The following is a 27,464-nucleotide window of genomic DNA, read 5'->3' as shown; positions in this document are numbered from 1 at the left end:
GTGTGAGAACTTGCCACTCTATCTTATTTAATCCTCACTAGGAATCTCTAAGATCCTTTTTTAAAAAATACATATGTTAACCTATTTTTTTAAAAATTGTGGTAGAATACACATAACTTGAAATTTGCCTTTCACGGAACCACTTTTAAATATAGAGTTCTGTGGCATTAAGTACATCCACTGTGGGATGCCTTTCTTTTAGCTTCTTAATTGTATAAACGAGGAAACTAAAACTAGAAAAACAAAGTTGCTTGCCTCAGGTCACAGAGATTAAGTAGTTCCAGAGACAGGATTTGAACCCAGGACCCCGAGACTCAGAGCTCTGGGATTTCTGGCTAGTGGTTGTTGGGATCGATGGTTACTTACCCTGCCCGGGCTCAGCACTTGATTACAGAAAGCCAGCTCGCTCATGTGCATCTCTCCTCTGGAAGTCCGAGGGTTGGGCTCTGCGTGTCTGTCATGCACGTGGCTGTCAGCCTGGCTCAGTGTACATGTGGCTGACCCAGGTGCCACCTTTTGAGGGACACCAGGGTTGATGAAGGTTGAAGCGTGTGGCCCACCGTGTCGGGGAGGATTCGGTGTGAGACTTCTTCCAGAAGGTGCTCAGAGTGGAGCGCCCTGGAAAGAGCAGTGGCTTGGAGCTCAGATACCTGGCTTCAGCCAGTCTGCACTTGGAGTTGGAGGGTCTGTGCTTTACTGCTTATGTCACCGTGTGGTTGACATGCTCTGGCCTTAGTTTCCTCCTTTCTAAATGGGTAGTAAAAATGCTTGCTCTGCTTGCCTTCCACGATTGTAAGTGATGACACGTCATGCTGTGGGGGAAAGTGCTAAGTGAACTAGGGTGCTGCCAGGCAAGTTTCGAGGATGGGAATTTCGGCTGTGCCCTGGCGGAGGGGAGTGGCTGGGGCTAACCCTGGAGGCCTGAGGAGGATGGATTTGAAGGTGAAGAGTAGCAGGTTTCGCTTTGGCTATCACCTTGTCTCCTCCACTGTGGCTTAGCTGGGGAAGAACCGTGTTGCATTGTCTGCCTAGGACTGTAGGTTGGGATGCTCTCAGATGTTCTAGAATGTCTCTCTCAAGGTCCTTGGATTCGCCCTCCCCGAGACTCACATCTCCCCGGTGAAATGAACAGTCGCGTCGGAGATCATTTTGTAGCCCTGTGTGATGGTCGAAAGTACACAGCAGCTTTCTCTGGGCTTGTCTGTCTTCCTTGTCTCTACAGCAGACACCAGTCTGTCTGTCCATTCTCTGATCTTGAGCGGCCAAGTGTATGAGTAGGCTGGGATCCCGAGGTCACGCTGGTGGGGGGGCGGGGAAGGCGCTCAGCCTCTCACGGCGGCAGGAGTGCTTGTTCTCCCCACGCTAAGATGCTGTGTGGGACCCTGGGGGCAATCTCAAGATAAACCAGGTGGGGCCTTACTCCCCAAAAAAGCCACTGCTTCTGGGGAAGATGCCATACTCAGGGCACAGGTATGAGGGCGAGGATAGGTAGCTTGACAAGCAACTGCCGTGCAAGGTGTAGCCTTTGGTCTAAATGAATGAAAGTGCGTTGTTGGGGCTGGGCAGAGGTGAGAAGCTGTTAGTTGGGCGTCTGTGACTAGCGTTTCTGTCTCGCCACCCCCAAGGTAGTCGTGTGAGTCATTGCCGTTTCCGTGCACGTTTCATGTGACAAGAAAGCCAGGGGGCTGTGCAGGGTCTGCTAAGTCGGTGGCCCTGTCTCTCCATCCACTTGTTTCTGGCTTTGAGCACGGTACTTGAAGACTAAGTAGGTCATGGGTATCTATTTTGAACCGCGCGTGGTTGGGCTGCATGGCCATTTAATTTCCGGATCAAATCCTGTTGGACTTGTTTGTCCAGGAGGTTGGCAGCACGCACTCTCTGGTCGGCTGTGCGGTGTATTTATAAAATGTGAAGAGTCTGGAGGTAACGAGATACTCCACTTCTCTATTCCTGCAGGAGAGCCGTCGGTGGAGAGGTTTCAAAAACCTTCGGGAAGCCGCGGGCATATAGCTGTTTCCCACCCTGCTTCTTTGAATTTTCCGAAAATTGTTGATCCTCACTAACTTCATGAGACCTTTTTTCTTTTAAGAAATCCAGTTTAATTGGGGGCGCCTGGGTGGGTGAAGCGTCTGTCTTCGGCTCAGGTCATGATCCCAGGGTGCTGGGATGGAGTCCTGGGTCAGGCTCCCTGCTCAGTGGGGAGTCTCCTCCTGCCTCTGCCTCTGCCCCCGACTCATGCTCGCTCTCTTTCACAAATAAATAAATAGTCTTATTTAAAAAACCCAAAATAATTTTTACCCAGTGTTAGTTGGCTTCTGCTTACATTAGTAATGGCAGCCAGTTGCCAATTTACTGTGTGCTGAGCCTTGTGTGTACATTTACCTCGTTTAATCCTCACAACAGCCTTGAGAAATGGACATTATTGTGTCTGTTTCACCGGTGAAGGGAGAATCAAAGTGGCGCCGGAATGCACTCAGACTGGTGCGTAAGTAGCAAGGCCAGAGACTCGCACTAACGTCTCCTGAGCGGAGTCTGGCCTCTGGTAGCACCGCACCACCCCGGTCTCAGGAGCCCTGCGGACGGAAGACATCCCCGGCTGGGAGCGTGGGGGCAGCTCCAGGGCCTGTTCGGAGGCGGGATGCACCCTCCCAGCTGTGGGGGTTGGGGACGCAGGCCCCCAAAACTCAAAGCAGCTTCCATGCGGAGCTGGAGTTCTGTGTGAGGCTGTCACTCAGATGTCACTGGGTTTGAATTCTTGGGTTTGACTCTTGGTCGGCGTTTCCTGTTTCCCTCTTTTTCTCTAGGTGTTCTTGCCCGAGGCCTCGGGTGAGTGCAGCGGGATGGTGAGCTCCGCAGGTGGTAACCACCTCATTGGTGTGTACCAGCTGTTGACTAGAATATTCCTCCGTCTTCAGTGTTCCACGCTTTCTCTACGTTTTTGAGGAGTAAACACAAGCTTTGGGTGTGTGTTTTCTGTGTCTTTCTCTCCAGTGTCTTCCCTCTAAGCTACTCACAGAGTCCTGGCAGTAATGCTGCTGCCCATGGTCGTTTCTGTTTTCCGGCATGTAAATATATATGTTTAGGTGCTTTGCAGAGGCATTGCCTGACTGAGTATCCCCAGCAGGCCATCGTCACCCCATTTTATAGACAGGGATTCTCAAGGGATGCCACAGACCGAGACTTTTAGGTAGCACACCCCATAGCTTTCTCTGAAAGTTTTGTGGAAAACATCAGAGGAAACGTTTATTTAAAATCAGGTGTATTTTGGAAGTGAGAGAACCCCCTCTTCCAGTGCTGTCCCGCTGGCTGGTTCCTGGTGGGGTTCCCTGTCAGGAGTACCGGGGCCCATCCTGGTGTCCCTCCCAGCCTTTTCCTGGCTTTTTACTTAATCTGTCTGAGTCTGTATCCTAGGTATTGGGGTATACTAATATCTAAAAATGTAAATGAGATGATGTACGTAAAATCACTTGGGACTCAATGAATGCATTATTACTTTCTATCTTTAACCCACTGTGATGGGGAGCTGCCACAGGTCTCAGCTCCAGAAGCAGGGGCCTGAGAAACTCCCCCCCACACCCGGTCCCTCACCTCAGAGCCTTAGTAACTGACCTGTCCTGCAAGCACCCCCCCCCCTCAAAGTGAGGAGAGGATGAAGCATAAGGAACCATAAAGAACCCTTATTTTATCTAGAGTCGTTCCAAGATTTTCCCATTCATTTTGGTTTTGGGCAGTGGTAGCTGGTGTTTGGTTCATTTTCTGGGAACCAGAGCTCTGGGAGGTCCATGTTAACTATGGAGCCACTCTCGAGTGCCCAGGCCCATTTAAAAAAAAATGAAGAAATGCCAAAACAGGATTTTAGAAAGAAGTATTTTAACTGTGCATGTTGGACACATCAGTACTTTTAGCATACACGCATATAGTGACTATATAATTATCCCGAGATGACTTAAAGTCTAAATTTGACGCCTTCTGGCCTTGCCTCTTAGAAGGCCGGTGTAAGCACCTAGCAGATTCAGTCTTACATTTCTGACCACTTCATGGGAGGCCTTCCATCCTCCCCACCAACTCCTTGTTAAGTTTGAGTCTAGACAAGTATAGGCAAGTTCCAGAAGAACCAAGCAGGTGACTAGTGATTTTCGATCTCTGGGGATTCTAATTCTGCATATTTGCCGTGTGATGTGGAGCAATTCACTTTACTTCTGGCCTCCAGGAGCTGGAGGCCTGTTGGGGAGACAGACCCGGAATCGTGGCAGTCCTAGTATTGCAGTGGGTGCCCTCAAGGATGTCTTCGGGGCGTGAGTCTTGGCATGGTTGTGGCCATGGTGGTAGTTTCTCGATCTGAATGCATTACAAATGAGAAATTTGCAAGCTGTGGCTTTTCTTACTAAAAGAATTGCAAAGAGGGTTAAGGACAGGACTTTCCAGTGTGAACTGCTCTCCACTTAGGCTCCCGGACTTCAGTTACACCATCTGCTATAGTGGGTTACAGTTACCTGTTTGCACAGCCTGATGGGAAGCTCCGCAGGGGTAGGGACTTGGCCCCTGCTCTGTTACAGCCTGGGCATCTTACTTGTTGCACTTTATATGGAACACGATTGATACCTACATAGAAGATTTGAAGGTGTTGGGATCACTGAACATGGTGGAAGGAAGGCTGTGGGGCATTTTGTCCTGTCAGTGGCAGCCATTGATTTTGCAGAGTTGGCTCTGAACCACCAGGGGGCTCTGAGAGCTGCGAGGGGCCAGGGAGGCTGAAAGTCGCGCCCCAGCCAGGCCCGGTCCAGTCCCACAAACCGGCCTTGTCTCCCTTCCCCACCCTGTGCCCACAGTGCCTCTGTTGAGAGACATGAAACCAGCACCAGATAGGTGCTTTGTAATAAGCCCGATGTGAGTGGTGTTATCGCCTAAGGCCAAGATCTGGAGAAGTCACCCAGCTAATGGGCTTGCAAGTAGGCCCAGATTCCTGGCCCTTCACTAATCTGATACACGGCCACCTCTGCCCCGAGGACATATCCAGCCATACAAATTTAATTAAACTGACAGCCCTAGAAACTTAAATTAGATCTAAGGAAGAACTTTCTAGCTTTTTCTTTTTCTTTCTTTTTTTTTTAATTAGAGCTAAAATGGGGCATTCTAGAACAGGGCTTTTCAAGCTGTCATCCATGATCCTTAGTCACAGAATCAATTTAGTGGGTTGACACATCAAGAAAAGAAAAGGAAAGGGACAGAGTAAAAACCATCAGTACATCACAGATGGTGAGGCTGACGTGTGTGTGCCCTGGATCCTGATGGAAATACATTTCTGCCTGTGGATCGTGCTCAGAAATGTCCTGGACAGATTGGGATTATAGTTTAGAGCACTGTAGGTTAGATCGTAAGGTGCTTGGAGGGGGCAGGGGTCTGTTTTCTCTTTCTTTTTATGTTCTCCCGTCCTTAACCCAGTGCTGGTCCATCAGTCAGTCCGTATGGGAGAACTTTCTCCCTTCTTCCTTCAGACTAGAAGAAGTCAGAACCCATCCTGCATGTCTTCACAAGGAGGTGAGGGTGGGGGTATTCTCGTGCTTTGCGAGTGAGGAAGAAATCAGAGACACACCAAGCATGTGATAGTTCAGAGTTTGGCTCTGAAGTCTGAGGAAGCTGGGTTTGCATTCTGGGTGTGAGGTGTCCCGGCGCGTGACTTTGGGCAACTTCCTTAACCCTACTTGGCGTCACCGTCTCCGTCTTCAAGCTTGACGTGAGCAGGGTACCTGCCTGAGAGGGATCGTGAGGGTGGGGCGAGAGAACTCGAGGTCAGGGCACTAGCACAGGGCTTGGCCCCTGATGCATTGTCAGCTGCTTTCGTTTTTACAGTGAAGATTAAGAGAGACAGAGTGACTCACGTCGGGTCCACTGCAGGAAGCTGCTGCTGGAGCTTCTGTGATGGCTGTAGATCTCGAACAAACTAGAAGTCCACGCCTGTGGCTCGTCATGCAGGGAAAGGAAGTGAGTGTTGCAAGAGAGCGGGTGTCTGTGTGTGCAGGGAGATGGTCTGGTTTTGTCGTTGAGAGAAAACAGAGCATCTCCCATGTGCAATGAGCTAGGACTATCACTGTGGAATCTGAGAATATAAATGGCATTTCATACAAAAAGCTAGGTGCTTTTTATTTACTCAGAAAGCAACAGTTTCAATTTAATGTTATGGGTTTTTTTGTTGTTTGTTTTTACACACACACACACACACACAGGCAACTAACTATTTACTGAAATGGAGCATAGCCATGTATGGGATTAAATTGGTGCTTTTGTGTGTAGTAGTCATGCCGTTTTCAGGGAAAGCTCCAAGATCTGGTAAATCCAGAGTTCTGAAATTGCCAAGGGGCCGGCAGCGCCCCTGCCCGGTCAGAATGAGCTGTAGGAAAGTAAACACGTGATGTTGTGAAGGTGCAAGACGCCGGGCAGAACCTTAGGGGGACTTGGTTTTGGCATGAGCCCCGCTTTTCAAGTTCAAGTCTGTCCACTTCTGTTGTGTCGCCCGGGGAGTCGTGAACCGTCTTTCCGCCCCAAAGTTAAAACATTTCTGTCCTTTATCTCTCTTAGTGCTGATTTTGTATCTTGGGAGGGAAGGGAGGTAGACACTAAAATTCTTCAACATAGAAAGTTTCAGGGGTATATTTTAGTTGGAAATGTGACTTTCTCCCTAGTTTGGAGACAGTCAAGTACAATAGTTACGAGCACAGACTTCATTCAGCTAGACCTACGTCTCCAGCCACCCTTTGCTGCTTCCCCCTCCTTTTTTCCCCCCAGCTTTATTGAGGTAGAATTAACAAATAAAAATAGTATGTATCTAAGGAGCACACTGTGATGATTTCGTATAGAACTACACTGTGAAATGATTACCACAATCTCATGGAGTTACTACTTTTTTGTTTGTGTGGTGAGAACACTTAGGAGCCAGTCTTGGCAGGTTTCAAGTATGCAGTACAGTATTATCAGCTGTAATCACTGGGCTGTACTTCAGACCCTGAGATCTTATTCATCTTCTAACTTAAAGCCTGTACTCTTTAACCACCGTCTCCCCATTCACCCCACCCCTCAGCCCCTGGCAACCGCCATTCTATCCTCCACTTTCTATGAGTTTGACTTTTTTATTTTTATTTATTTATTTTTTTAAAGATTTTATTTATTTATTCGACAGAGATAGAGACAGCCAGTGAGAGAGGGAACACAAGCAGGGGGAGTGGGAGAGGAAGAAGCAGGCTCATAGCAGAGGAGCCTGATGTGGGGCTCGATCCCATAATGCCGGGATCACGCCCTGAGCCGAAGGCAGATGCTTAACGACTGAGCTACCCAGGCGCCCCGAGTTTGACTTTTTTAGATCCCATGTATAAGTGAGATCAGACAGTATGTTATTTTTCTGCACCTGGCTTGTTTCACTTGGTACAATATCCTCCAGCTTCATCCGTGTTGTCACAAATCTGCCTGTGCTGTGTGACTTTGGGCAAGTAGCTTTACCTCTCTGCATCCCATCTGTGAAATGGGCTAATAATACCATCACCACCTGCGAGTTTGTGGAATGTTTGCTGTGAACGCTTCAGCACGTGGGCACTGTCGTCGTTGTCACTAACATTCTCAGCGGAAGGTCTTCCAGGAGGCCTGGCTCTGCCGGTGTTAACAGCTGGGATTGTGTGTGTTGCCAGACCTCAGTATTACTTTCCCTAAAACAAGGGAGAGGCCCCGATGCTACAAACTCCTTTTGGCTCAACCGCTCTGCGTTGTGTGCTGCGTGTTCTCTTTCTTCTGAGGCCTCAGGAGGTGCTGCTGGCTGTGGGGGGCATGGGGGTGAGATCCCACTTTCTGTTAAGGACCCGTAGCCCTCTACCCGATTGGTGTTGGTCCTCATAACCTTTGTTTTTCTTGTTTTGCTTTCCTTGGTTTTATACTCTCTGGGGATCTCCCTTTCTCTAGCCTCTGCCAAACGACTGCAGGCTTTTCTGTGCTTTCTCTAGTGGAATCAGACCAGAAGTATGCCTGGTGGGCTGGAGTTAAGTCTCAGCTTGGCGGAGCCTCACACCCAGGGGAGGCTACGAATAAGGGTGATCGCTTCCCTTCACCATTGGTTTTTAAATTCCGTCTGCGTTTGTCCTTTCCACATTCCCCACCCCAAGCACTTGGGTGCCCGCCCCTGAGGTTGCTCAGGGAAAGCCGCTTGTGACAAGGGGATGACGTTTTCGATTTGTCATAAACTACTTTCTCCCTTTGTTTCCTTTAGGCCTTCGGCTTTAGTCGGAATTTTAAAGGGCTTACCAGAGCTGATCTCAGTGTTATTTTATATTTTGCACGTGAATCTTTGCTAGCCCCCGCCCGTGCAAAAAGTGGAGCTGTGGAGTTCATCTCTGGCCCGCCACTGGTATTTGAGGTTTATCTCCTTGTTCTCTGGGACAGGCATGCACGATGAATTAATTGAGTTGTTTTCAGCCCACTTCCTGCCTAATTGAACACCTGCCCAGCAAATGCTGCCAACGCGCCTGCCTGTTACCTGATTTGCCAGCCGTCCCTGTCGTGTCGGTGTCTTGCTTGTATCAGAAGATTCGGTTTTGTCATTTGCAGTGAGCTGACTATATCCTTCAGAGAACTGCTTTCTTCTTCACTTAATTTAAAGGTGCCAATGTGTCCTCTTTTGGTACAGTCCCTCTGCATTCCCATCTTGCCACTGTCCTCCCAGTTAACATCATTGCTGACTGTCAGCCTCGTGAAAGCTGCTCGAAGACCAGATGCGGAGAGAGGGTTTGTGTGCGTCCTGCATTGATTCTCATGCTCATCTCGCTCTCCCTCGGTCCCCAGACGAAGTTTCTAGCAAGTCATTCTTAATGTAGTGCTCATGGTTTAGAGCTGATGAGAAATATTCTTTTAAGGGAAGGGACCTGGTTTCTTTTTAAATTAAGACTTTGCTTTTTTAGAGCAGTGTGAGGATCACAGCAGTAGTGAGCGGAGGTGCAGAGATTCCCCACTGCCCCCCTGCCCCCCTCCCCCATGCATGGCCTCCCTCATTATCAACACCCCCCACCAGAGTGGTACACTTGTTACAACTGATGAACCTACACTGACACGTCATCAGGACCGTAGTTTATCCTAATATTCACTCTTGGTGTTGTACATTCTCAGGATTTGGACAGAACGCATAATGACATATTCAACCAGTGACCTGTATCTAGTATGTTCAGTGCCCTAAAAATCTTCTGTGCCCTGCCTGTTCATCTCCCCCCTCCCCCACCCCCTGGCACCACTGATCTTTTTATTGTCTCTATAGTTTTGCCTTTTCCACAGTGTCACAGAGTTGTAATTACAGTACGAGGCCTTCTCAGATTGGCTTCTTTCGTGCAGTAATATGCATTTTAAGTTCCTCCATGTCTTTCCATAGCTGGATAGACCATTTCTTTTCAGTGCTGAACAATATTCCATGGTTCGGATATACCACTGTTTCTTTATCCATTTACCTGCTGAAGAGCATCTTGGTTGCTTCCACGTTTTGGCAATAAAGCTGCTGTAACTATCCATGTGCAGAAAAACGTAAGTTTTCGTATCTTTTAGGTAAATACCAAAGAGTGTGATTGCTGTATCACAGGATGAAAGTATGTTTGGTTTTGTGGAAAACTGTCGAACTGTCTTCCGTCTTCCGGGGCCAGACTATTTTGCGTTCCCACCAGCAGTGAGTGCCAGTTCCCGTTGCTGTACATTCTCACTAGCATTTGGTATCGTCAGTGTTCTAGATTTTGGCAGTTTTAATGGGTGTGTAGTAATGTCTCGTTGTTTTAATTCACATTGTCCCAAAGACGTATGATGTGGCAAGACTGTTTTTTAAAGAGTGCTGCCTTTTTGTCACTAGGGACTATGTCTTTCCAGAGAGGAAAATAGTTTTACTAAAAATGAGAGCCAGAGCAGAGAATCCAGTCTTCCCCGATAACAGAAAGCCTTCCTGGTTCATGGTCTATGTTGGGTCTTCTCAGCTGTTTTCTTTGGTCAAAAGTCTCATAGCCGGAAACATGGATTCCAGTGGAGCCCTTTTTTGGGTGTGCTTTTGTTCTTAAAAATATTGTGGAGACACGGGAACCCTTGTTAATTACTTGGTAGAATTGTGTATCTTAATTATCTCTTCCTGGTGTTCTTGGTGTTTCAAAAGGAAGTGTGCTATTGGGGTTCCTTCTGCCCAGATTTGAACTTATTAAAAAATGGAGTGAGACTAGAAAAACATTTATTTTTATAATTCTTTTATCTCCCCATGGTTTTGCATTGCTTTCAGTTTCCTTTTGGTGTTCCTTTGTAGAATTTCATATTTTAAAAATATTTTAGAGGGTACTTCAGAAAGTTACATGTAGAATTACCATAGGACCCAGCAGTTCCACTCTAGGTAGATACGTGGAAGAAATGAAAGCCGGGACTCAAATCTTTACAGATGTTCCTAGCAGCACTGTTCATAGCACCCACATTCAAATACCCAAATGTTCATCAACAGACGAACGGATAAACAGAGTGTGATGGAATGTTATTCTGCCAAAGAAGGGAATGAACTGCAACGTGAAGACACCTCAAAAACATTACGCTATAGGTAGAAAAAGCCAAACACAAAGGGCCAAATACAGTACGATTCCATTTATGTGAAATATCCGGAGTAGGCAGATCCATAGAGATAGCACATGGGTGGTTGCCAGGGGCGGGGGGGAAGGGAACATGGGGATCGACCACCTAACGGTACGAGTTTTCTTTTGGGGTGATGAAAATATTTCGGAACTAGGTAGAGGCAGTAGTTGTACGGCATTATGAATGTCCTAAATGCCCCTGAATTCAATGCTTTACCATAAATAGTTAATTCATGTTACATAAATTTTGCCTCAAGTAAAAAAAAAAAAAAAAAAGGAGGGGCAGCCCACATGTGTTCTTGCCAAGGGGGGGTTTTCTAGCGACTCCACACAAGAGTGGCGCTCCGGTGAGGCCTTCAGTGCCGCCCGAGCAGGGAGGCGCAGTCCCATGGTCACCGCCCCCCACCCCCCAGCTGCCAGTCCGGTGACCTGCCGGGGCGGAGGCCCGGAGGGTTGCCTCCCCTCTCTCTCAGCCTCTTCCCTCTTCTGTAAAGCAGGCTGAAAAGCAGGCCTCAGCTCACAGGATCGCTATGAGAGTAGGTAAGATAAGGGGTAGAAAGTGCTTGGCACACAGTCAGCACTTAGTAGATATTAACTCTTCATTAATTTAATTAACTTCGGACTTGGGGTCTGAAGAGCAGTTTCTGGACGGATTTTGTTTCTGTGGATGGAGGGAATGAAGTGCACTCAGGAAGAGACGCAAAATGCTGGAAACAGAGAAATGAGAGTTGACTCAAGCCATCTTGTTTCGGTTTGACTTCAGAGAAAAGGAGGGGAGAAATCCCATTTCCTGGATTCCTTTTAGGAGTCCCACAACCCCTTGCAGCCGGCGAAGCTGGTGAAGGCTCACCTCCACCCCCTAAAACAAGGAACGGGAAGCACTTCGAACAGCGTCCGGCTATTAGGGCTACAGAAGCGTTTGATTAACTTAAGAAGAAGGAAAAGAAGAACCCTAAGTGAATTGTGGCCGTCTTAAGGAGGCAGTGCCGGGGAAGTACCCCCTGCCCACTTCCCTTCCTCACCCCTGCTTCCTCAGACGTGAGCACTCGCTGGGCTGTGCCCGCCTCCAGTCTCCGCGGGGCCCTGGGCCGCGGGGTGCATCTCCGTAGGCCGGGGTTTGTGTTTCTGAGTCCTGCTCTCTTCTCAGAAGAAGGGACTTGAGTCATCACCTGGGCCCAGATGAACCTTCCAGCAGCACAGAGGAGCAAGAATACCCGGACCTGAGGAGAGGCTGTCATCACTCAGCTGTAAGGAGCTGAGGGGAGTTGGTGGTGGTGGGGGGGGGGGGCTAGTCTGACTTTCACCAATGAAGAAATACAGTTTTCAGCTCTCCTAGCATGAAACTGTGGCATGGAGGTCTCTAATTTTAGGATATTACTCGATGGAAACGGGTACATTGATCTCTCTCTGATTCTGTTTGCACTAAACATCTCTATTGCACAATTAGCACCTTGTAATGTAGTGTTCTTTTCTGTTGTCACTTCACAATTTAGTGGCCAAATACTGTCAGCCCTGGTGTAAAAAAAAGAAAGATCCTTGGACTTGGGGTCTGAAGAGCAGTGGCTTAGCAGTGTGTGTATAGGATTTCTACTTAGTTTTGACATTTAATCTGTTTAACTCTCTTCTTTTGGAAATGGCACCCCCCCCCCCCCCCACGCCACTCCTGGAGAGCTGCTTCTCCTCTCTCCACTCTTGGGGCCTGCCGAGTGTCCTTCCTGATTGGTCCCCTGTGCCGTTGTTGGACCGTTGATTGACTTGACTAGGCCAGTCAGGCTCTCTCTGAATTTTTTTTTTTTTTTTTTGGTAAAAGGGCAGAATATATTGTGAGGCCCGGGGGTCTCAGAGACTCCCAAGACAGTAATTGCAGCCATGTAATAGGATGTTAAAATGGGGCTTTTCCACAGAGCCCCCAGTACAGGGATATCCTATACCAAAGTGAATGCTAGGCAGCCTCCTCTGTGGAAAATACAAAGGAAAAGCATAGAACTGGGTTTACTACTTTTGGACCCCTCAGCCAGATCAAAGATATTGGGGGGTGGGGGTCAGACTGTGGAGAATGGAGAGGATGTAACAGAGAGATGTCTTTGGGGAAGCTGCCATCTGTCCCTTTGTACCCGCCACCCAGCATGGGGCTAAGGACAGCAGAGAGGCCTAGTGGATGTCATGTCAAGCCCATCTCTCAGAAGTTTTGAATGGAGGCCCAAGAGCCTTTCCCTGTGAGGTGGTGAGCCTGGAACAGGGGTCTGGAACCCTGGTCGCTCTGGTTTCCTGTCCGGAGGAGAAAGCTGGCTGGCCAGCGGGCAGGAGGAAGCCACAGGCAGAGAGAAGCAGAGAGAGGGACTGTTCATCTGGGAGCCCACAGATGCCCAACCGCCCTTCCTGTGGTAAAGTTTCTCTTTTGCCTCGGCTCATTGGAGGTGCTTTGTTTAGTTGCTTATAACCAAGAGTCCCAAATAGTGAAATTGCGGTCTTCAGCCACCACTGAGCTGCTCTCAGCTCATCTTTTTTCTCATGTGTAAAATGGTAGCAATAATCGGCTCACACTTACTGGAATGTTCAGATGAAATAACACATCTGTGAAAACTTTGGGGGAATCGTAACATAGGAGGCAGGGAGGCCGTGAAAAGCTTTGTGATTATTTTATTAACTACTTGACACTAATGAGTTGATTGATCTGAATGCTGTTTGTTTCTTCGTTTAACTTAAACATTCTTTTAGAAACAAATGATGCCATTAGCCTGTTCTTTTTTTTTTTTTTAAGACTTATTTATTTATTTGAGAGAGTGCAAGCATGAGCGGGAGGGGCAGAGGGAAAAGGAAAGAGAATCTCAAGCCAACTCCATGCCCAGCAAGGGGCTCGACCTCACGACCCTGAGATCATGACCCGACCTGAAACCAAGAGTCAGAGGCTTAACTGACTGAGCCACCCAGGTGTCCACATGTTCCTTTTTTTAAATCACGGAATTAAAACAACCTTGACCTGACTTAGCTATTCGTAGGCAGGAAGCAAGTGGGTCTTGATAAGGTAGGGCCTTTTCAAGCCTAAAAAAAAGCTTTCTCGGAGGTGAGCTCTAATTATGTCTTGGTGAGCACCGAGTATGGACTCTGTATCAGATGGCTTGTTCCCCACGCTTCTGTGCTAGAGAAACTCGTGCTGAAATTCTAGAGTGATGGCACATTTATTTGACTTTGAAGTTAAGTAGCCTTGGGTTTGAATCCTCATGTTGGCACTTACTAGCCTGTCTTTGAGCCTCTATCTTGTCATCTGTAAAATGGGAATAATAATCCCAACCCTGCAGATTGAGAATTATAGGAAATGATGTATTTAAAGTCCTTAACTGTGCCTTGTATGTGGTAAGTGCTGAATAAATGCAGCTGTTACTATTAAAAATGATAGTTTAGTAACAGTTGCAACCGAAGGGGGTGGGACTAGAAAATATGAATCTGAATTTGTCATTTAATGACAAAATCAAATAATCAGTATGAAAATCAATTTATCAACCACTCTTGGGTCTCCTCTGTGCCAGGGGTGGGGGTGCGGTGGATTGGTACGTGTGTCACACCGTTCCTGTCTCCTGGGAGAACAAGTCACAAACATATAGAAAAAACAGGTAACACGCAAGGCGTTGGGCTGTGGAGGATGGCAGAGGCTTGGAAGCAGGGAGGCATCGCCAGAAGGCCTAGAGCTGATGGAAAGAAGAGGCAAGAGAAGTGGTGTAAAGAACTAAACATTGAGGGTGATCTTTGGAAGAGGCCAGATGATACATACACATTATGCCTCCTTTGCCCTGTTTCATTTTTTCCTTTGTCTTCCTGATTCCATCCCAGACCCACTTCATGTTTCTGGTCATGATGGCGAAGATCCACACCCATGGCATGTTCTAGTTTAACATTTTCTTGAAGAGTCATTTTCTCCGTGAACAATTGGCTGTCAGTGATCAGAATTCTCCTAGCAGAGTCTGCCTCCCCCACCTCCCGCTTGCTCTGCCTTATCTTAGTTTCTTGCAATGTAGGTGGCCTTTTCGGGAGTTTTATCATGTGGAATCACGGGCGTTCGTTCAGCAGATGTTTGTTGAGCACCTACTATAAGCAGCAGGCAGGGCAGTGTGCTAGGAAGGCCTGGGGAGTAGAAAGATGGATGAGACCGGGTGGTCCCTGCTGCGAGGTGGCTCACTTAGTAGAGAAAACAGATGGGCAGATGGACTCTAATTAAATGTGATTAGTGCTTTATGTTGGTCAGATAAGGAAAGACATTTGGCAGGAGCCCCAAGTCCCCAAGTCCTCCGTCAACCGCTGGCTGCTCTGCTTGGTTCACGAAGCCTGTCCACCTCCCCAAGCGCAGTCTGCAGAAATGCCTTCTTTATTAGGGTCTGCAGTCCTGATGCGAAATTTCTCTGCATGGGTCCCTGCTCGGCAAAGTGTTTCAGTGAAGGTTCTTTGGTCACACACCCAAATCCTCCTCCAGGCACAGAAAGTCTAGATGGAAAGAGAACGTCTAGACCCATGAGTCTGATCTCTTCCTGTCCAACCACAGACTTACACCCGCACTCCCCCCCACCCCCCAGGCTTCCCTGCCTCAGAAATGACACCGTCATCAAGCCTGGGGCCTGAGAGCCGCTGTGCCACCTCCCTCCCCCTCCCCCCTATCTGTTTAGTCACCAAGTCCCCTCAGTTCTGTCTCCTCCTCCTTCTCCACTGCCACCACCCCAGCCCGAGCCACCAACTCCACCTGTGGCTCCTGACTCCAGTTACTGGTTACTGGTTTCTGAAAGTGATTTAGAGGTCTTTACCAGCCCAGGAAGGGAGGGAGCGAGGGAGGAAGGAGGGAGAATGGAGGCCATTAGAGTGGAGTGCATGTAATAAGGCTGAGTTTTACTTTGTGAAATACTATAATAATAGGCTACAGAAAAGGAGGACTAAAGTTGCTAAGGGTTTTACATATATTGACTAATTTATCCCCACAGCAACCTGTGCAGGAAGCATCATTATTATTATTGCTGTTTTTCAGGTGAGGAAACAGGCTCAGAGAAGTTGAGAAACTGGCTGAGGGTCACAGAGAATGTCAGGGTACCAGCCAGGCTGACCTGCCACGCATAGCCTTTGTGTGCACGTGCACTTGTGTGTGTGTGTGTGTGTGTGTGTGTGTGTGTGTGTGTATGTGTACGTACATATGCACTGGGTTGCAGAATAAAGTGTCTTTCTTATTCTGTAAGTTACGATAAAAAGAAGTTGGAAAGTTTCTGTTCGACAGACATCTGTACTTTCACTCTGAGCTGTGGCCACAATAAATAACTCTTATGGTGCAGATTGAATGATGCTTCTCTCTAGCAGGGTCACATGCTCTCGGGAGAGATACGGTCTGTGTCCTCGCAAGGCCTGTGCAGCCTGGTCCCAGCTGGCCTCTTGAGCCTTATAGCTCTTTCTGTCTCATGGGATTTGAGACCCCTTGGGACCTCAGCATGTGCTCCCCTGACCTCTTGGATTCAGTCAGGCCCTTCATGACCTGCCCCCTGACACCCTGGACTGCAAGTTCACAGCACTTACTACGTCTATAAAGAAACAGTTCCTTGTTCGCTAGGTGTCTCTCTGGCGCAGGGTCACATAGGACCAGCTCATCCCTAGTCCGGAGGGCAGGGTCTGGCTTGTCAGCCGGTGGATGCTTACTGGGTGGTCTATTAGCTATGGATGGTAAAGAAAGACCGGGCTCTCATTTTTGGCTGCATTGACTATATCTATCAAAATATTCCTTACTCTCTTTTTCCTATCTAAGCTTTCTAGAAAGCATTTCTTTAATTGGCCATGTTATTTCTGTAGATGGTTCAGAATCTTTTGAGTGGGTTTTTTATTTTTTTGTTTGTTTGAAATTGTGTTTTAATCCAGCGGATTCCCAATGTTCTGTTCTAACTGGATGAAGAGTTGCTGGCCCCTATCTGTGGGGCGGGCCCTCCAGTCCCTGTACAAATGGGCAGTGTGATCTTGTGAAAGAGTTCTAGACCCCCAGGTCAATAGGTAGAGGCCTTGGCTACACCATTTCTCTGCAATTCAGCCATAGGACTGCTTCCTGGTTCATAAAATGGGGGTGATGACAGCATACCCACCTCCAACTGGGCTGATCGTGGCGGTCAGGGGAGAGAAATTGTGTGAAAGGTACAGGACATAGCAGTGTTGGCTGTTGGTTTTTCCTCTTCCTTCTTACTTGGATCTCCCTGTGCTTGACAATGTTCCTCTGTTACTGGAGAGACCCTGCAGGCCCGGTGGTATCAGGCCCAACCAAGGTCAAAGGCAGTTCTCTCATCTGTTGAGCGAGTGTTGCCTGGGCCAAAGCCATTCAAATTCTTTCTCCGTGTTTGTGTACTGGTGATTTTTTAAACCTTGGTGTTTGACCTTGGGGACTCTGTGGCCAAGACGAGTGCAATGGCAACTCTGCCTCCCGCTTTGGCCCTGATATCATAACTACAGCGATAATAATTACAGCTTTTGTTGAGTATCTGCCGTACATCAGATGTGTGCTCAGAACGTCTGTGATGCATTACTTCTCCTCTTACCCACTTTGGGAAGTAGGTGGTAGGCTCCTCATTTTGCTGAAGAGGAAACTGAGGTCCACTGAGTTCAAGAAACTGGCCAAGATCTTCTAATTGGAGTTCTGTATAGGACACCATTCTCGTTTTAGTTACAACTACCCTAATACTACTACTACTACTACTACTACTACTACTTCTTCTTCTTCTTCTCCTTCTTCTTCTTCTTCTTCTTCTTCTTCTTCTTCTTCTTCTTCTTCTTCTTCTTCTTCTTCTTCTCCTCCTCCTCCTCCTCCTCCTCCTCCTCCTCCTCCTCCTCCTCCTCCTCCTTCTTCTTCTTTTTTTTAAACTTAGTAATGACTATGAGCTCCTTGAGAGCAACTTTGACTAGCTGTGTTTTGTCTGTTTTCTATGGTCTGTGTTCTGGATTGCTGTAGCCCAGGTTTTCCTGGGGGAGCCACTTGCTCAAGAGGCCTGGTTCTCGGCCAGCCTCCCCATCCCTGTGGTGGGGCGCTGCAGGGCTCTGCTTGGCTCTGGAGGTGCTTCCTGCCGCCCCCCCCCCCCCCCCCCCCCGGCCGTGGTGGAGTGCACGCTCCGGAAATAGGAGCTGGTTTCCCCTCTCCCCTCCTTCTTTTTACGTCTGAATGCTTCTGTTTGACTTCTCTGGGCTGCATTCATTTCCCTCTCTTTACTGCTGCAGTTTATTGCTCTTCACTGGCTCCTTTATTTTTATTTTCTAAACTTGCCTGAAATGCATCTTGATTTTGGCATCTTCAGATGTTTTGAGCCTTGCACTTTGTTACCGGTGATTTCCCTCATTTTGCAGAGTTCCATTTGGTTGCAAGTCTGTTTTGCAAGACTCTGCTTCTTTCTTTTCCATCATTAAATTTTGATATTTTTCTGTTCCTGCTTGCTTACAGAAACTTGTTTTTCGTTTTTTAGATTGTCATCATGGACCTTCAGTGTGCTACAGTTTGACTTCCCATCAGACTGACTTGTTTTTGGAATTCTGTGTTCGTGGAATAGAGAGGGCCCCTTTACGGTGTCCCTGCTCTTTCTAGAAGGCAAATCTGTCCAGATCATGTTGCTGTTCTGCATTATTCACTGGCTCTTGTAAGATGTGTTTGGAACACCTCATCACTGTGTGGGACACCCTATGTGTCCTTCCCTGCTATCTTTTCACCCTCACCCCACCTGCCTCACCTCCCTGCTCCCCTTACATGAGAGCAGCAGTTCTCAAACTTTTTGTTTCAGAATGCTTTTATAAATTCTTTTTTTAAAATATTTTATTTATTTACTTTAGAGAGAGGGCAAGAGAGAGCACAGAAGGAGAGGGAGAAGCACTCTCCACTGAGCAGAGAGCCTGACGCTGGGCTCGATCCCAGGACTCTGAGATCATGACCAGAGCCGAAGGCAGATGCTTAACCAACAGAGCCACCCAGGTGCCCTGCATTTAAAAATTCTTAAAAATTAATGAGTTCCCCAAAGAACTTTCAATTATGTGGGCATATCCAACAATCTTTACTACATTCAAAATTGAAATGGAAAAGATTTAAAAATACTTATTAAATTAGTTTACATATAGCAGTAGTAAACCCATTACATAACATAAATAATATTTTTAATGAAAAATAACAGTTTCTAAGATAAAAACATTTAATGGGAAGAGTGATATTGTTTCTATTTGTCCAGATCTCTTTGATGTCTGCTTTCACGGAAGACAGATGGATTCTCATAAATGCTTCTGCATTCATTCTGTTGCAATATGTTGCGTTGGTTGAACTGTATGAAGACAATACAGCCTTACACAGATATGTAGTTGGAGAAGGGAGGAGTATTTTAATAACCTTTTCAGTTAATTGTGGGTAGTCTTTGAAACTGCAACAGAGCTTGACAAGTGGTAGGTTTTTTTTTTTTTAAGATTATTTATTTATTTATTTATTTATTTATTTATTTGACACAGAGAGAGAGAGAGCACGCGCACAAGCAGGGGGCGCAGCAGAGGGAGAGGGAGAGGCAGGCTCCCCGCTCAGCAGTGGGGTGGAGCCGGTGAAGGGGCTGAGATCACGACCTGAGCTGAAGGCAGACCCTTAACCTACTGAGCCACCCAGGCGCCCCCAAGTGGTAGTTTTTAAAGGTTTGTTGTAGCCAAAAATCTGAAACCCCATCAATGGACTTTTCATACTTTGTTCCGTTAAAATCATCTTGCACTTTGGAAGGATCTTTTATGCATTTTGAAACATCATATGTGAGCCATTTGGAAAATAGCACTTTTGCTACTGTAACTACCACTCTCGTCTGAAAAGTCCAAGTATTGGGATGCTCCCCAGCTCACAGTGGCTGATGCAAGTTTTTCAAAAATTTAGTTTTTGCTTAAAAGCTCAAATTTTTTTTAGCAACAAATATCATCAGTTTTTCTTGACATCACCAGCTTACTTTATTCATTTTTGAGAAAATTTCCACAAATACCCGAGTCTGAATAAACACAGTTTTTCCTGTTATTCCCTCAAGTAGAAGTGGTGTTGCATGAGGAAGAGCGGCTCACCCCTCGCAGCTGCGTCACACAAGTGCAGTTTCTTCCCGACAACCGTCACACTTTGGCAGTGAAAGTGCTTTAGGAAAGCTTCCTGTTTTGTCAGATGGGATGTTTAAAAGATGTGCGCTTAAGGGTCGATATGTAATACAATTAATACTTTTTTTACTTTTTTACTGCTTCATCAAGGACGTTCTTAGGTGAAATTGACTTTTTTTTTTTTTTTAAATGGTGAGTGCGTGGCTGCGGGCAATACAGTGACGACTAATATAGTCAGATGTCACTGCTCGATTCTCGCAAAGGCGCCAGCGATATTACCCAGCATTACTTCTGCACCATCAGTGCAAATGTCAGCACGAGTGAAGATGGTTTTGCCCCTGCAGCAGCCACGGAGAGGGTCTGGGACCACACTTTGAAAACCACATTGTCTTCATGCAGCTTCACACACCGGACTCCCGTGCTTCGCATCTGCCAGGAACACTTGTCCTCACCAGCTCTCCATCCCTGTGTGCAAGTGTGTAGACACACACACACACACACACACACACTCAGGGGTTTTTATACATACTGATTTTACTGATCATGTGTTCTCAGGTCTCTTCCAGTGGACTGTGAGCCAGGTTTCATATTGACCTTGGTGGTGCATAGTGCCGAAGTACTGTACCTATTAAATGCTAACTCGTTCAGCATTGGCTCTTTTCATTGTCATCATCTCATTATTGCAAGGGCTTAATAAATGTTTTTTGAACCAATGAGGAGTTTGGGTTAGCATTTTTCCAGAATTGCCTTAGAACATTGATTCTCTGTGATATCAGTAAGTGGGAAGCAGGAGGGGCATCGGTGCTTAACTGGATTTGAGGATGGTCAGCAGGTTTCGAATGGAAGGATTTCTCAGATCCTTCGCTGTATAATGTGCATTGTGAATCTTGAAGGGGGATGGGAGGCTATAGAATGTGGTATTTCCCAAGTTGAATGGCATGGGAACCTCCTTTTCTTGGCATACCTCATAGAATTAGGTTTCTTGGGATTTCCACTGGGAAATAATTGTGTAGCCTGGCTTTTCCACTTTTACAGATATGGAAACATTACCTCCATTCATTCTTGCATGGATTTATAGCTCAGATATTTTATGCGTCCCTCCTAAGCTTGGACACTAGTAGATTTAGGGATATAATGCAAGCAAAAAAAAAAAAAAAAAAAAAAAGATTTGGAGAAAATGCTAATAAACCATTTGTATAGAGTAGATGGTCAGGTGGGAGATTCAAGTATGCATCAACCGATCACCCGAAGTTACAAGTATTATGTCAGTGGTATGTAGGAAGGTCCACAGTGCTAAATCATTCGCTTTCTGTTTTTCCCATTTTCAAGGCTCTGCCTGTCTGTTTAGGTATTCCTCGAAACACTGCCACTGCCTGTATCCCTGTGATCCAAACAACTGATGAAGATCATTAAGATGTGGGCTCTTTGCCCAGTCGTTTCATCTGAGAGGGTGGTGTGTCAGAGATGAGATCTTTCAGATGTGAGCCAACCCCCACTCAGTGCCTCACACGTAGTAGGTGTGTGTCTATATTGATTGAGCAAAGAATGAATAAAAGTGTGCTCTGAAAAATCTGAGGCTGACGGACTAACTCCACACTGTGGTTTCATCAGCCCAGTACCTGAACTCGCTGCACTGTCCGGGGTCAGCTGAATAAAACCTAATAACGTGCTTTTCACACCGCACTGCTCTGACCTGGAGCATTCTAGAGGGCACCGGTGATCTTCCCTTCTGTTCCACTCAAAACAACACACACAACTCACCCTACCTTCTATTTTGATCCGGTAGCGCCCATACATGGGGAGGAAATGTTAATACGCTCTTTACATGAGTATATTTCATCAAAGGACGTGCTGTCGATATGGTAAAGTTGGTCTTTGGGCTTCTGGCTGCCTGCACAGATGACAGTGGGAGGGTTTTGTATCAGAATAGCCTTGGAGTCAGGACTTGGGTAAGAAGATTAACCTAGTGTTTAATTTGATGTTTCATTCTGTGAAGTCACCTACAGAGAAATCAAACATTTACATGTTTATTAACCAGTGCTTTTGGTTCTTGGCATGTGGCCCACACCACTTCGGGCTGGATGAGCTCTGGGAATGCGCAGAAATCTCCCTTTGCCCCTCTCCCCGCACCCCCTCCTAAGGAGAGACAGACAGGAAAACATTTACCAGCTCCAATTATCCTTTTGTTTCAAAGCCTGAAACTTTTTCAGCCACATCATGTTCCTGCCAGAGTCTGGAAACTAATAGGCTTTAGAGAGGCCGAGGGTTGAGTGGAGTCACTTTGAGAACGGCATGCATCTGGAGTCCTGATTTTTCAGGTGTTGCTCTGAGACTGAATTAAGAAATCTTATTCTCAGGGAGTTTGGGCCCTCTTGATTTCTAATTTTTGTGATTGAGTTAGAGTTGCGGGAATATCATGAGTTGCTAATTTTTAAAAAAATAATTTTCTTCCCTTTGTAAAAGTAATTCACACTAATTGTAGAAACTTGGAAAAATATCAAAAGGCATAATGCTGAAAATTACCCATAATTCTAGTACTCAGAGATAATCACTACAAACCATTTTGTTGTATTTGCATGCATTTTTGTACGCATAATTAAGATCATTGTGTATAAATTTCGATTTCTATGTTTCCTATTTCACATAAGAATATTCTCTCTTGCACGGAGAACAGTGCAGCATAGGAGCTTATGTTAGTTTCCGTGGCCACTGTAACAAATTTCCACACATGGGAGTCTTCAAACAACAGAAACTGATTCTCTCACGTTCTGGAGCCGGAAGTTCCAACCAAGGTATAGGCAGGGCTATGCTTCCTCTGGAGGCTCTAGGGAGAAGCCATTCCTTGTCCCACCCAGTTTCCGGTGGCTGCTGGCATTCCTTGGCCTATGGCCTCATCTCTCCCATATCTGCCTCTGTTTTCACTAGCACGTGCACACTGTGTGTGTGTGTGTGTGTGTGTGTGTGTGTGTGTGTGTGTGTGTGTAATCTCTGCCTCTCTTATGAGGACACAGGTGAGGCCTCTAGGGTCCACCCAGATAATCAAGGATATCTCTTCATCTTAAGATTCTTATCTTTTTTTTTAAGTTTTGTTTTGTTTAAGATTTATTTATTTGAGAGAGGACGCGCACGTGCGGGGGGGAAGAGCATGCGCACGTGCGGGGGGGAAGAGCAGGGGGTCTTAAGCAGACTCCGCACTGAGCCCAGAGCCCTATGCGGGGCTCAGTCTCACCTCCCTACCACCTGTTACCTTTTCTTTCCTGGGGGGTGCCCAATGCAATCTGATCTTGTCCAACCCAGGCTCCAGGGCTGCAGAGGAAGAGCAGGGGTCCTAGCTGAGTGAAAGACAGGGTGGTGGTCCTTTCTCCCCCAGTGGTGCTGTGACATGGATGTACAGTGCATACCAGGTACAACTGGTCACACACAAATTGGGCACTATCCATCTTAGTTATCGTGGGCTAAGTGGTCGCCCCAAAGATGTGTCCCAATAATGTTACCTTACTTAGAGAAAGGTCTTTTAGATGTGATTAAGGATTTTGAGATGAGATCATCTTGGATTATCCAGGTGGGCCTTCAGTGCCATCACAAGTGTCCTTGTAAGAGAGAGGAAGAGGGAGATGTCACACACACAGAGAAGGCAGTGAAGTGGAGGAGAGATGTGGCCACAAGCCAGGGAGTGCGGGTAGCTGGAGAAGGCAGGGCGCACATTCTCCAGAGCCTCTGCAGGGATCGTGGCCCTTGCCTGTACTTTGATTTCAGGCTTCTGGACCCAAGAACTGTGAGAGAATAGATTTGTGTTGTTTTGTGCCACCTAGCTTGTGATAATTTGTTATGGCAGCTACAAGAAACTCACATGTGCTTCGTTTAACAAGACAGTTCCGCCGATCACGTGCTGGGCTATGTGGCAGTGTTATATGCTATAACAGCTTCTCAGCTTCTCTGAATTTCTGCGCTTATCTTGTCGTGAACCAGCAGCGAAGAGTTGGATGGATGACCACCTTTGAGTACCATGGTCTAGTCTCCCTCCCTTGTTTAATGGATGAGGGGACCGAGGCCCAGGGAGGAAGCGGAGGACTGAGATGAGAACATAGGTGCCTTTGCTGCTCAGAGTGGAGAGACGGGAGGTACCAGCCTCCTGGGGGCCAGGCCTGGGGTGAGCAGACTGGAGCGCTGCCCTTCAGCCTGTCCTGCAGGTCAGCTGGTGTCCCTGGAGCTATTCCATGACCTGCTGAGTGAAAGCCCCTGGTGCACCTGGGCTGCTTAGAAGACCCAGAAGCCAGGGGAATCTTGGAAAGCCTTTGGTGCTGATAGCCAACAGCAGCAGCAAGGAATCCTGTCAGGGGTGAAGGTCCTGGCTTGCTCTTGACTTCATCTCCAGCTGACTGCTTCAGTCTCTGTGTTTGGGTCATATTTTCCCTCTGCAGCCCAATTTTAACTTTCTATATTTTCTGAGCGGTAATTATCTCTCAGAGAATATGGGATTAAATAACAATCATCTTGACTCTTACACTGCTGGAATAAAGTCCATCTAACTTAACTCAGCATTGGGGGCCCCTGAAGAACCTTCCCCTTTCCATCCCTGCCTCTCACTCCTCCCTTTTACACACCTTTATCTCTGAACTTCACCAAGATCATCACTCCCTGGTAGGGGGGCTAGAAGAGGTTAGTTTTGTGAACCCCTACAGTGGGCGAGTTCATGGTTGACCAACTCAAGAACCAATGGAAAAATACAGCAAGAGGATTGTAGGCATATATCTTTGAAGCTCTCAGGGGGGGAAAAAAGCATGCATTTACTAAAATAGACCATAAAAGCAACACAAACAGCCTATACCAGTCACTAGTATGTGAGCTAAGTCATCTGGTCTACCACCCAGCCCAGTTGAGCCACCAGATGACTGTAGCTACATATATCAACCAGGCAAGAAATGAGAAAAACAACCTGGCTGAGACCAGCACTAATTGTTGACCCACCAAACCATGAATGAACGAAACGTTTATTGTTTTAGACAAAAAAAAAAAAAAAAAAAAAACCCACAGTAAATCAGTCTTCAAATTATTATACTTCTTATTTTACTAGAGATGGGCATTATATAGTTAATTACTCCTTGTTTGCTATGGGTACTTTTCAGAGTCTCCTATCTTTGTATTTTCATGAAATTCTATTTGCTTCATTTTGTTATGGATAATGCCCATATGAAGAGCCCCTTTTTCCCAATATCTGGGCCTCCATCTTAATGTTTCATACTGCTGGGATTTTAGGAATTACCTGTTGGATCTACTCTCTGGGTCTCATACATGCCTCCCATCCTTCCCTCTCAGCTATTGTGGGACAGTCGTTAAGAGGCCCCAGGTCACCTTCTCCCATCTTCTTTTATTTTTCCCAAAGCTTTGGTCCAGAAGCCTCTCTTTCTTCACCCTCTACTTCTGCTCTTTTTCTAGTCCCAGCCCTGGATCTCGTATTCTTAAGTCAGTGATTCTGGGTTACAAGAAACCGCAATGCTCTCGGGCCAGCCTACTTAGCAGAGGGTTTGTGGTAGGAATCTCAGGAACGCAGGGAGCAAAGCTTGACCAGCCTACTGGGAACTGGAGCGGGAAGGCCCCTTAATTCAGGGGCTGCATGCACAGTGCCCGGTCCTGCTCACCTCCTGGATGTGTGTGTGTCTTTCTCTGAATGAGGGCCCACCGCTGCTTGCCTAAGTTTGCACGTCTTCATCCTCAAATGAGGGAGGTTGGGAGGGAGGCATTATCCATCTCCAAGCTAATCAGTTTGGGGAGGGAAGCCATGGAACTGCCCTCTCAGCATGGACTGCGGGAGTGTCCCCCAAAATGGGGTCTGTGGAGGGGCGTTTCCCCATAACCTATTACACCTCTTTTTCTGATTTCTCAACAGGAATAACTCAAGTCTCCTTTACTGGAAATCAGTTTGCTGGAAGTACTAAAACTGCAGTTCTTGAAGTTGAAGAAGAGGTAAATGGAAGTACATTTGTACCTACTAAAATTCTCTGATAGGGGCGCCTGGGTGGCACAGCGGTTAAGCGTCTGCCTTCGGCTCAGGGCGTGATCCCAGCATTATGGGATCGAGCCCCACATCAGGCTCCTCTGCTATGAGCCTGCTTCTTCCTCTCCCACTCCCCCTGCTTGTGTTCCCTCTCTCGCTGGCTGTCTCTATCTCTGTCGAATAAATAAATAAAATCCTTAAAAAAAATAAAAAAATAAAAATAAAAAAAATAAAATTCTCTGATAAGAGAAGCCAGTTTGGGGTGAGGTTACCGTTCCCAGCATTCCTCAGACATGCCCAGCCCTGTGTGTACTCTTTCCCCCTCCTTTCTGCCTAGCCAGGTTCCTGTTGATCCCTGAAGGTCTTTATCAGTTGTTACTTCCCTGGAAATCAAGCCTTTTATTTATTTATTTATTTTAAGATTTAATTTGTTTATTTAGAGAGAGAGAGCGCAAGGGGTGAGAGCACGAGGGTGGGGGGCAGAGGTAGGATGAGGGAGAACCTAGGTAGACTCCCCGCTGAGTGCGGAGCTAGACCCAGAGCTCAGCTCCATCTTATGACCCTCAGACTGTTGCAGGGTTCTTGTCTCACAGAATCGAAAAATGAATCTCGAGGGCAAAACGGTGAAGTGAAGTGAAAGTTGATTAAGTGAAGGTGAGAACAGAAAGGAAAGGAAAGGAGCTCTTTAGAGTGAGAGGGGTCCCAAATGGGTTGCCACTGAGGCTTTTATGGTGGGTCTTTTATAGAAAACTGACCGGGGAACTTGGTAATTATTTTGTCTGGAACGTTTAAGAGAAACAAGGTGGATTTGTAAATATTAGGAAGATATCTCGTCTATATTTAGAATAAACAAGGCAGATTTGTTAATGTTCCCTTCTCTCTGGTTAATATCTTGTCTATAACATTTCTCCACATCTGGGATTTCTATGAGCCTGGTCACGTAGCCCCCTACCTATCTCTCCTTACCTAGCCTCACCCATCTCTCACTCAAGACCATGACCTCAACCAAAATCAGGAGTCAGATGCTTCACCGACTGAGCCACCCAGGCGTCCTGGGAATCCAGCCTTTTTATTCCCTCCTGGCCAATAGTGACTTTTCCTGCTTTGGAACCCCCATAATACTATCTCCTTCTCACTGACATGTGTCGTAATGAGCTTGACATGATTGTTTGTGCCCCTCCCCTGGCCGCTCTTCTGCCAAGGCTCCTTCTCCGTGAACCTTCCCCCACCACCAGCCTGGTATTTCCACACTTGATTGTAGTTGCCTGTTTGCATGCTTTCTGTAATATGCTCCTCAAGGGCGTATCTGAATGTGCCTGGCTGCTCCATAAACATGTATTGGATGAACAGAGCATCAGCCTTCCCCACTAGACAGTTGGCTCCTGTATGGATTCACTTTGTCCCTCTACCACTCCACCCTGTACTATCATTCTTAAATTGATTCTGTTCTTCGAGCATTCATCAGAAATTGTTGATCTCTAGATGTCCTTTGTATTTGGGCTGTTGGTGAAATGAAGCTAATAGGAAGGCTTTTCTATCTGACTTATTTTTTATGGGCAGTATGGCCCCATGTTAAGAGCAATAATCCAGTAACTGAAAGGGAAGGGAGGTGACAGGCAAGTCAGAGCAGCAGTGACTGGGAGCATGGCCTCCCCATGGCTGGTGTTGAATGGGGTTGCAGGAGGTGGGGTTTTGGTCACTCTGTGGTGTGGCCCCTCCTGTCTGCTGGACGGCAGACCCCCTCCTCCATTGTCTGCATGATCTTC

General features: G+C 46.8%; 1 long non-coding RNA gene across 1 annotated transcript in view; it reads left to right on the top strand.

Moving 5' to 3' along the window:
- The window catches only part of LOC113259834 (uncharacterized), a 62,733-nt gene that overhangs the window by 13,312 nt on the left and 21,957 nt on the right, over positions 1 to 27,464 (top strand). Inside the window, exon 2 of the long non-coding RNA XR_006410208.3 lies at positions 25,591 to 25,667. This is a non-coding gene — a long non-coding RNA (uncharacterized LOC113259834). The remainder of the gene's footprint in view (positions 1 to 25,590; positions 25,668 to 27,464) is intronic.

The sequence above is a fragment of the Ursus arctos genome, unplaced genomic scaffold (genome assembly GCF_023065955.2).
Source record: "Ursus arctos isolate Adak ecotype North America unplaced genomic scaffold, UrsArc2.0 scaffold_22, whole genome shotgun sequence".
NCBI classification, from domain to species: Eukaryota; Metazoa; Chordata; class Mammalia; order Carnivora; family Ursidae; genus Ursus; species Ursus arctos.
The sequence above is the reverse complement of the archived record's forward strand: the minus strand, read 5'-3'. Positions and strand labels throughout refer to the sequence as shown.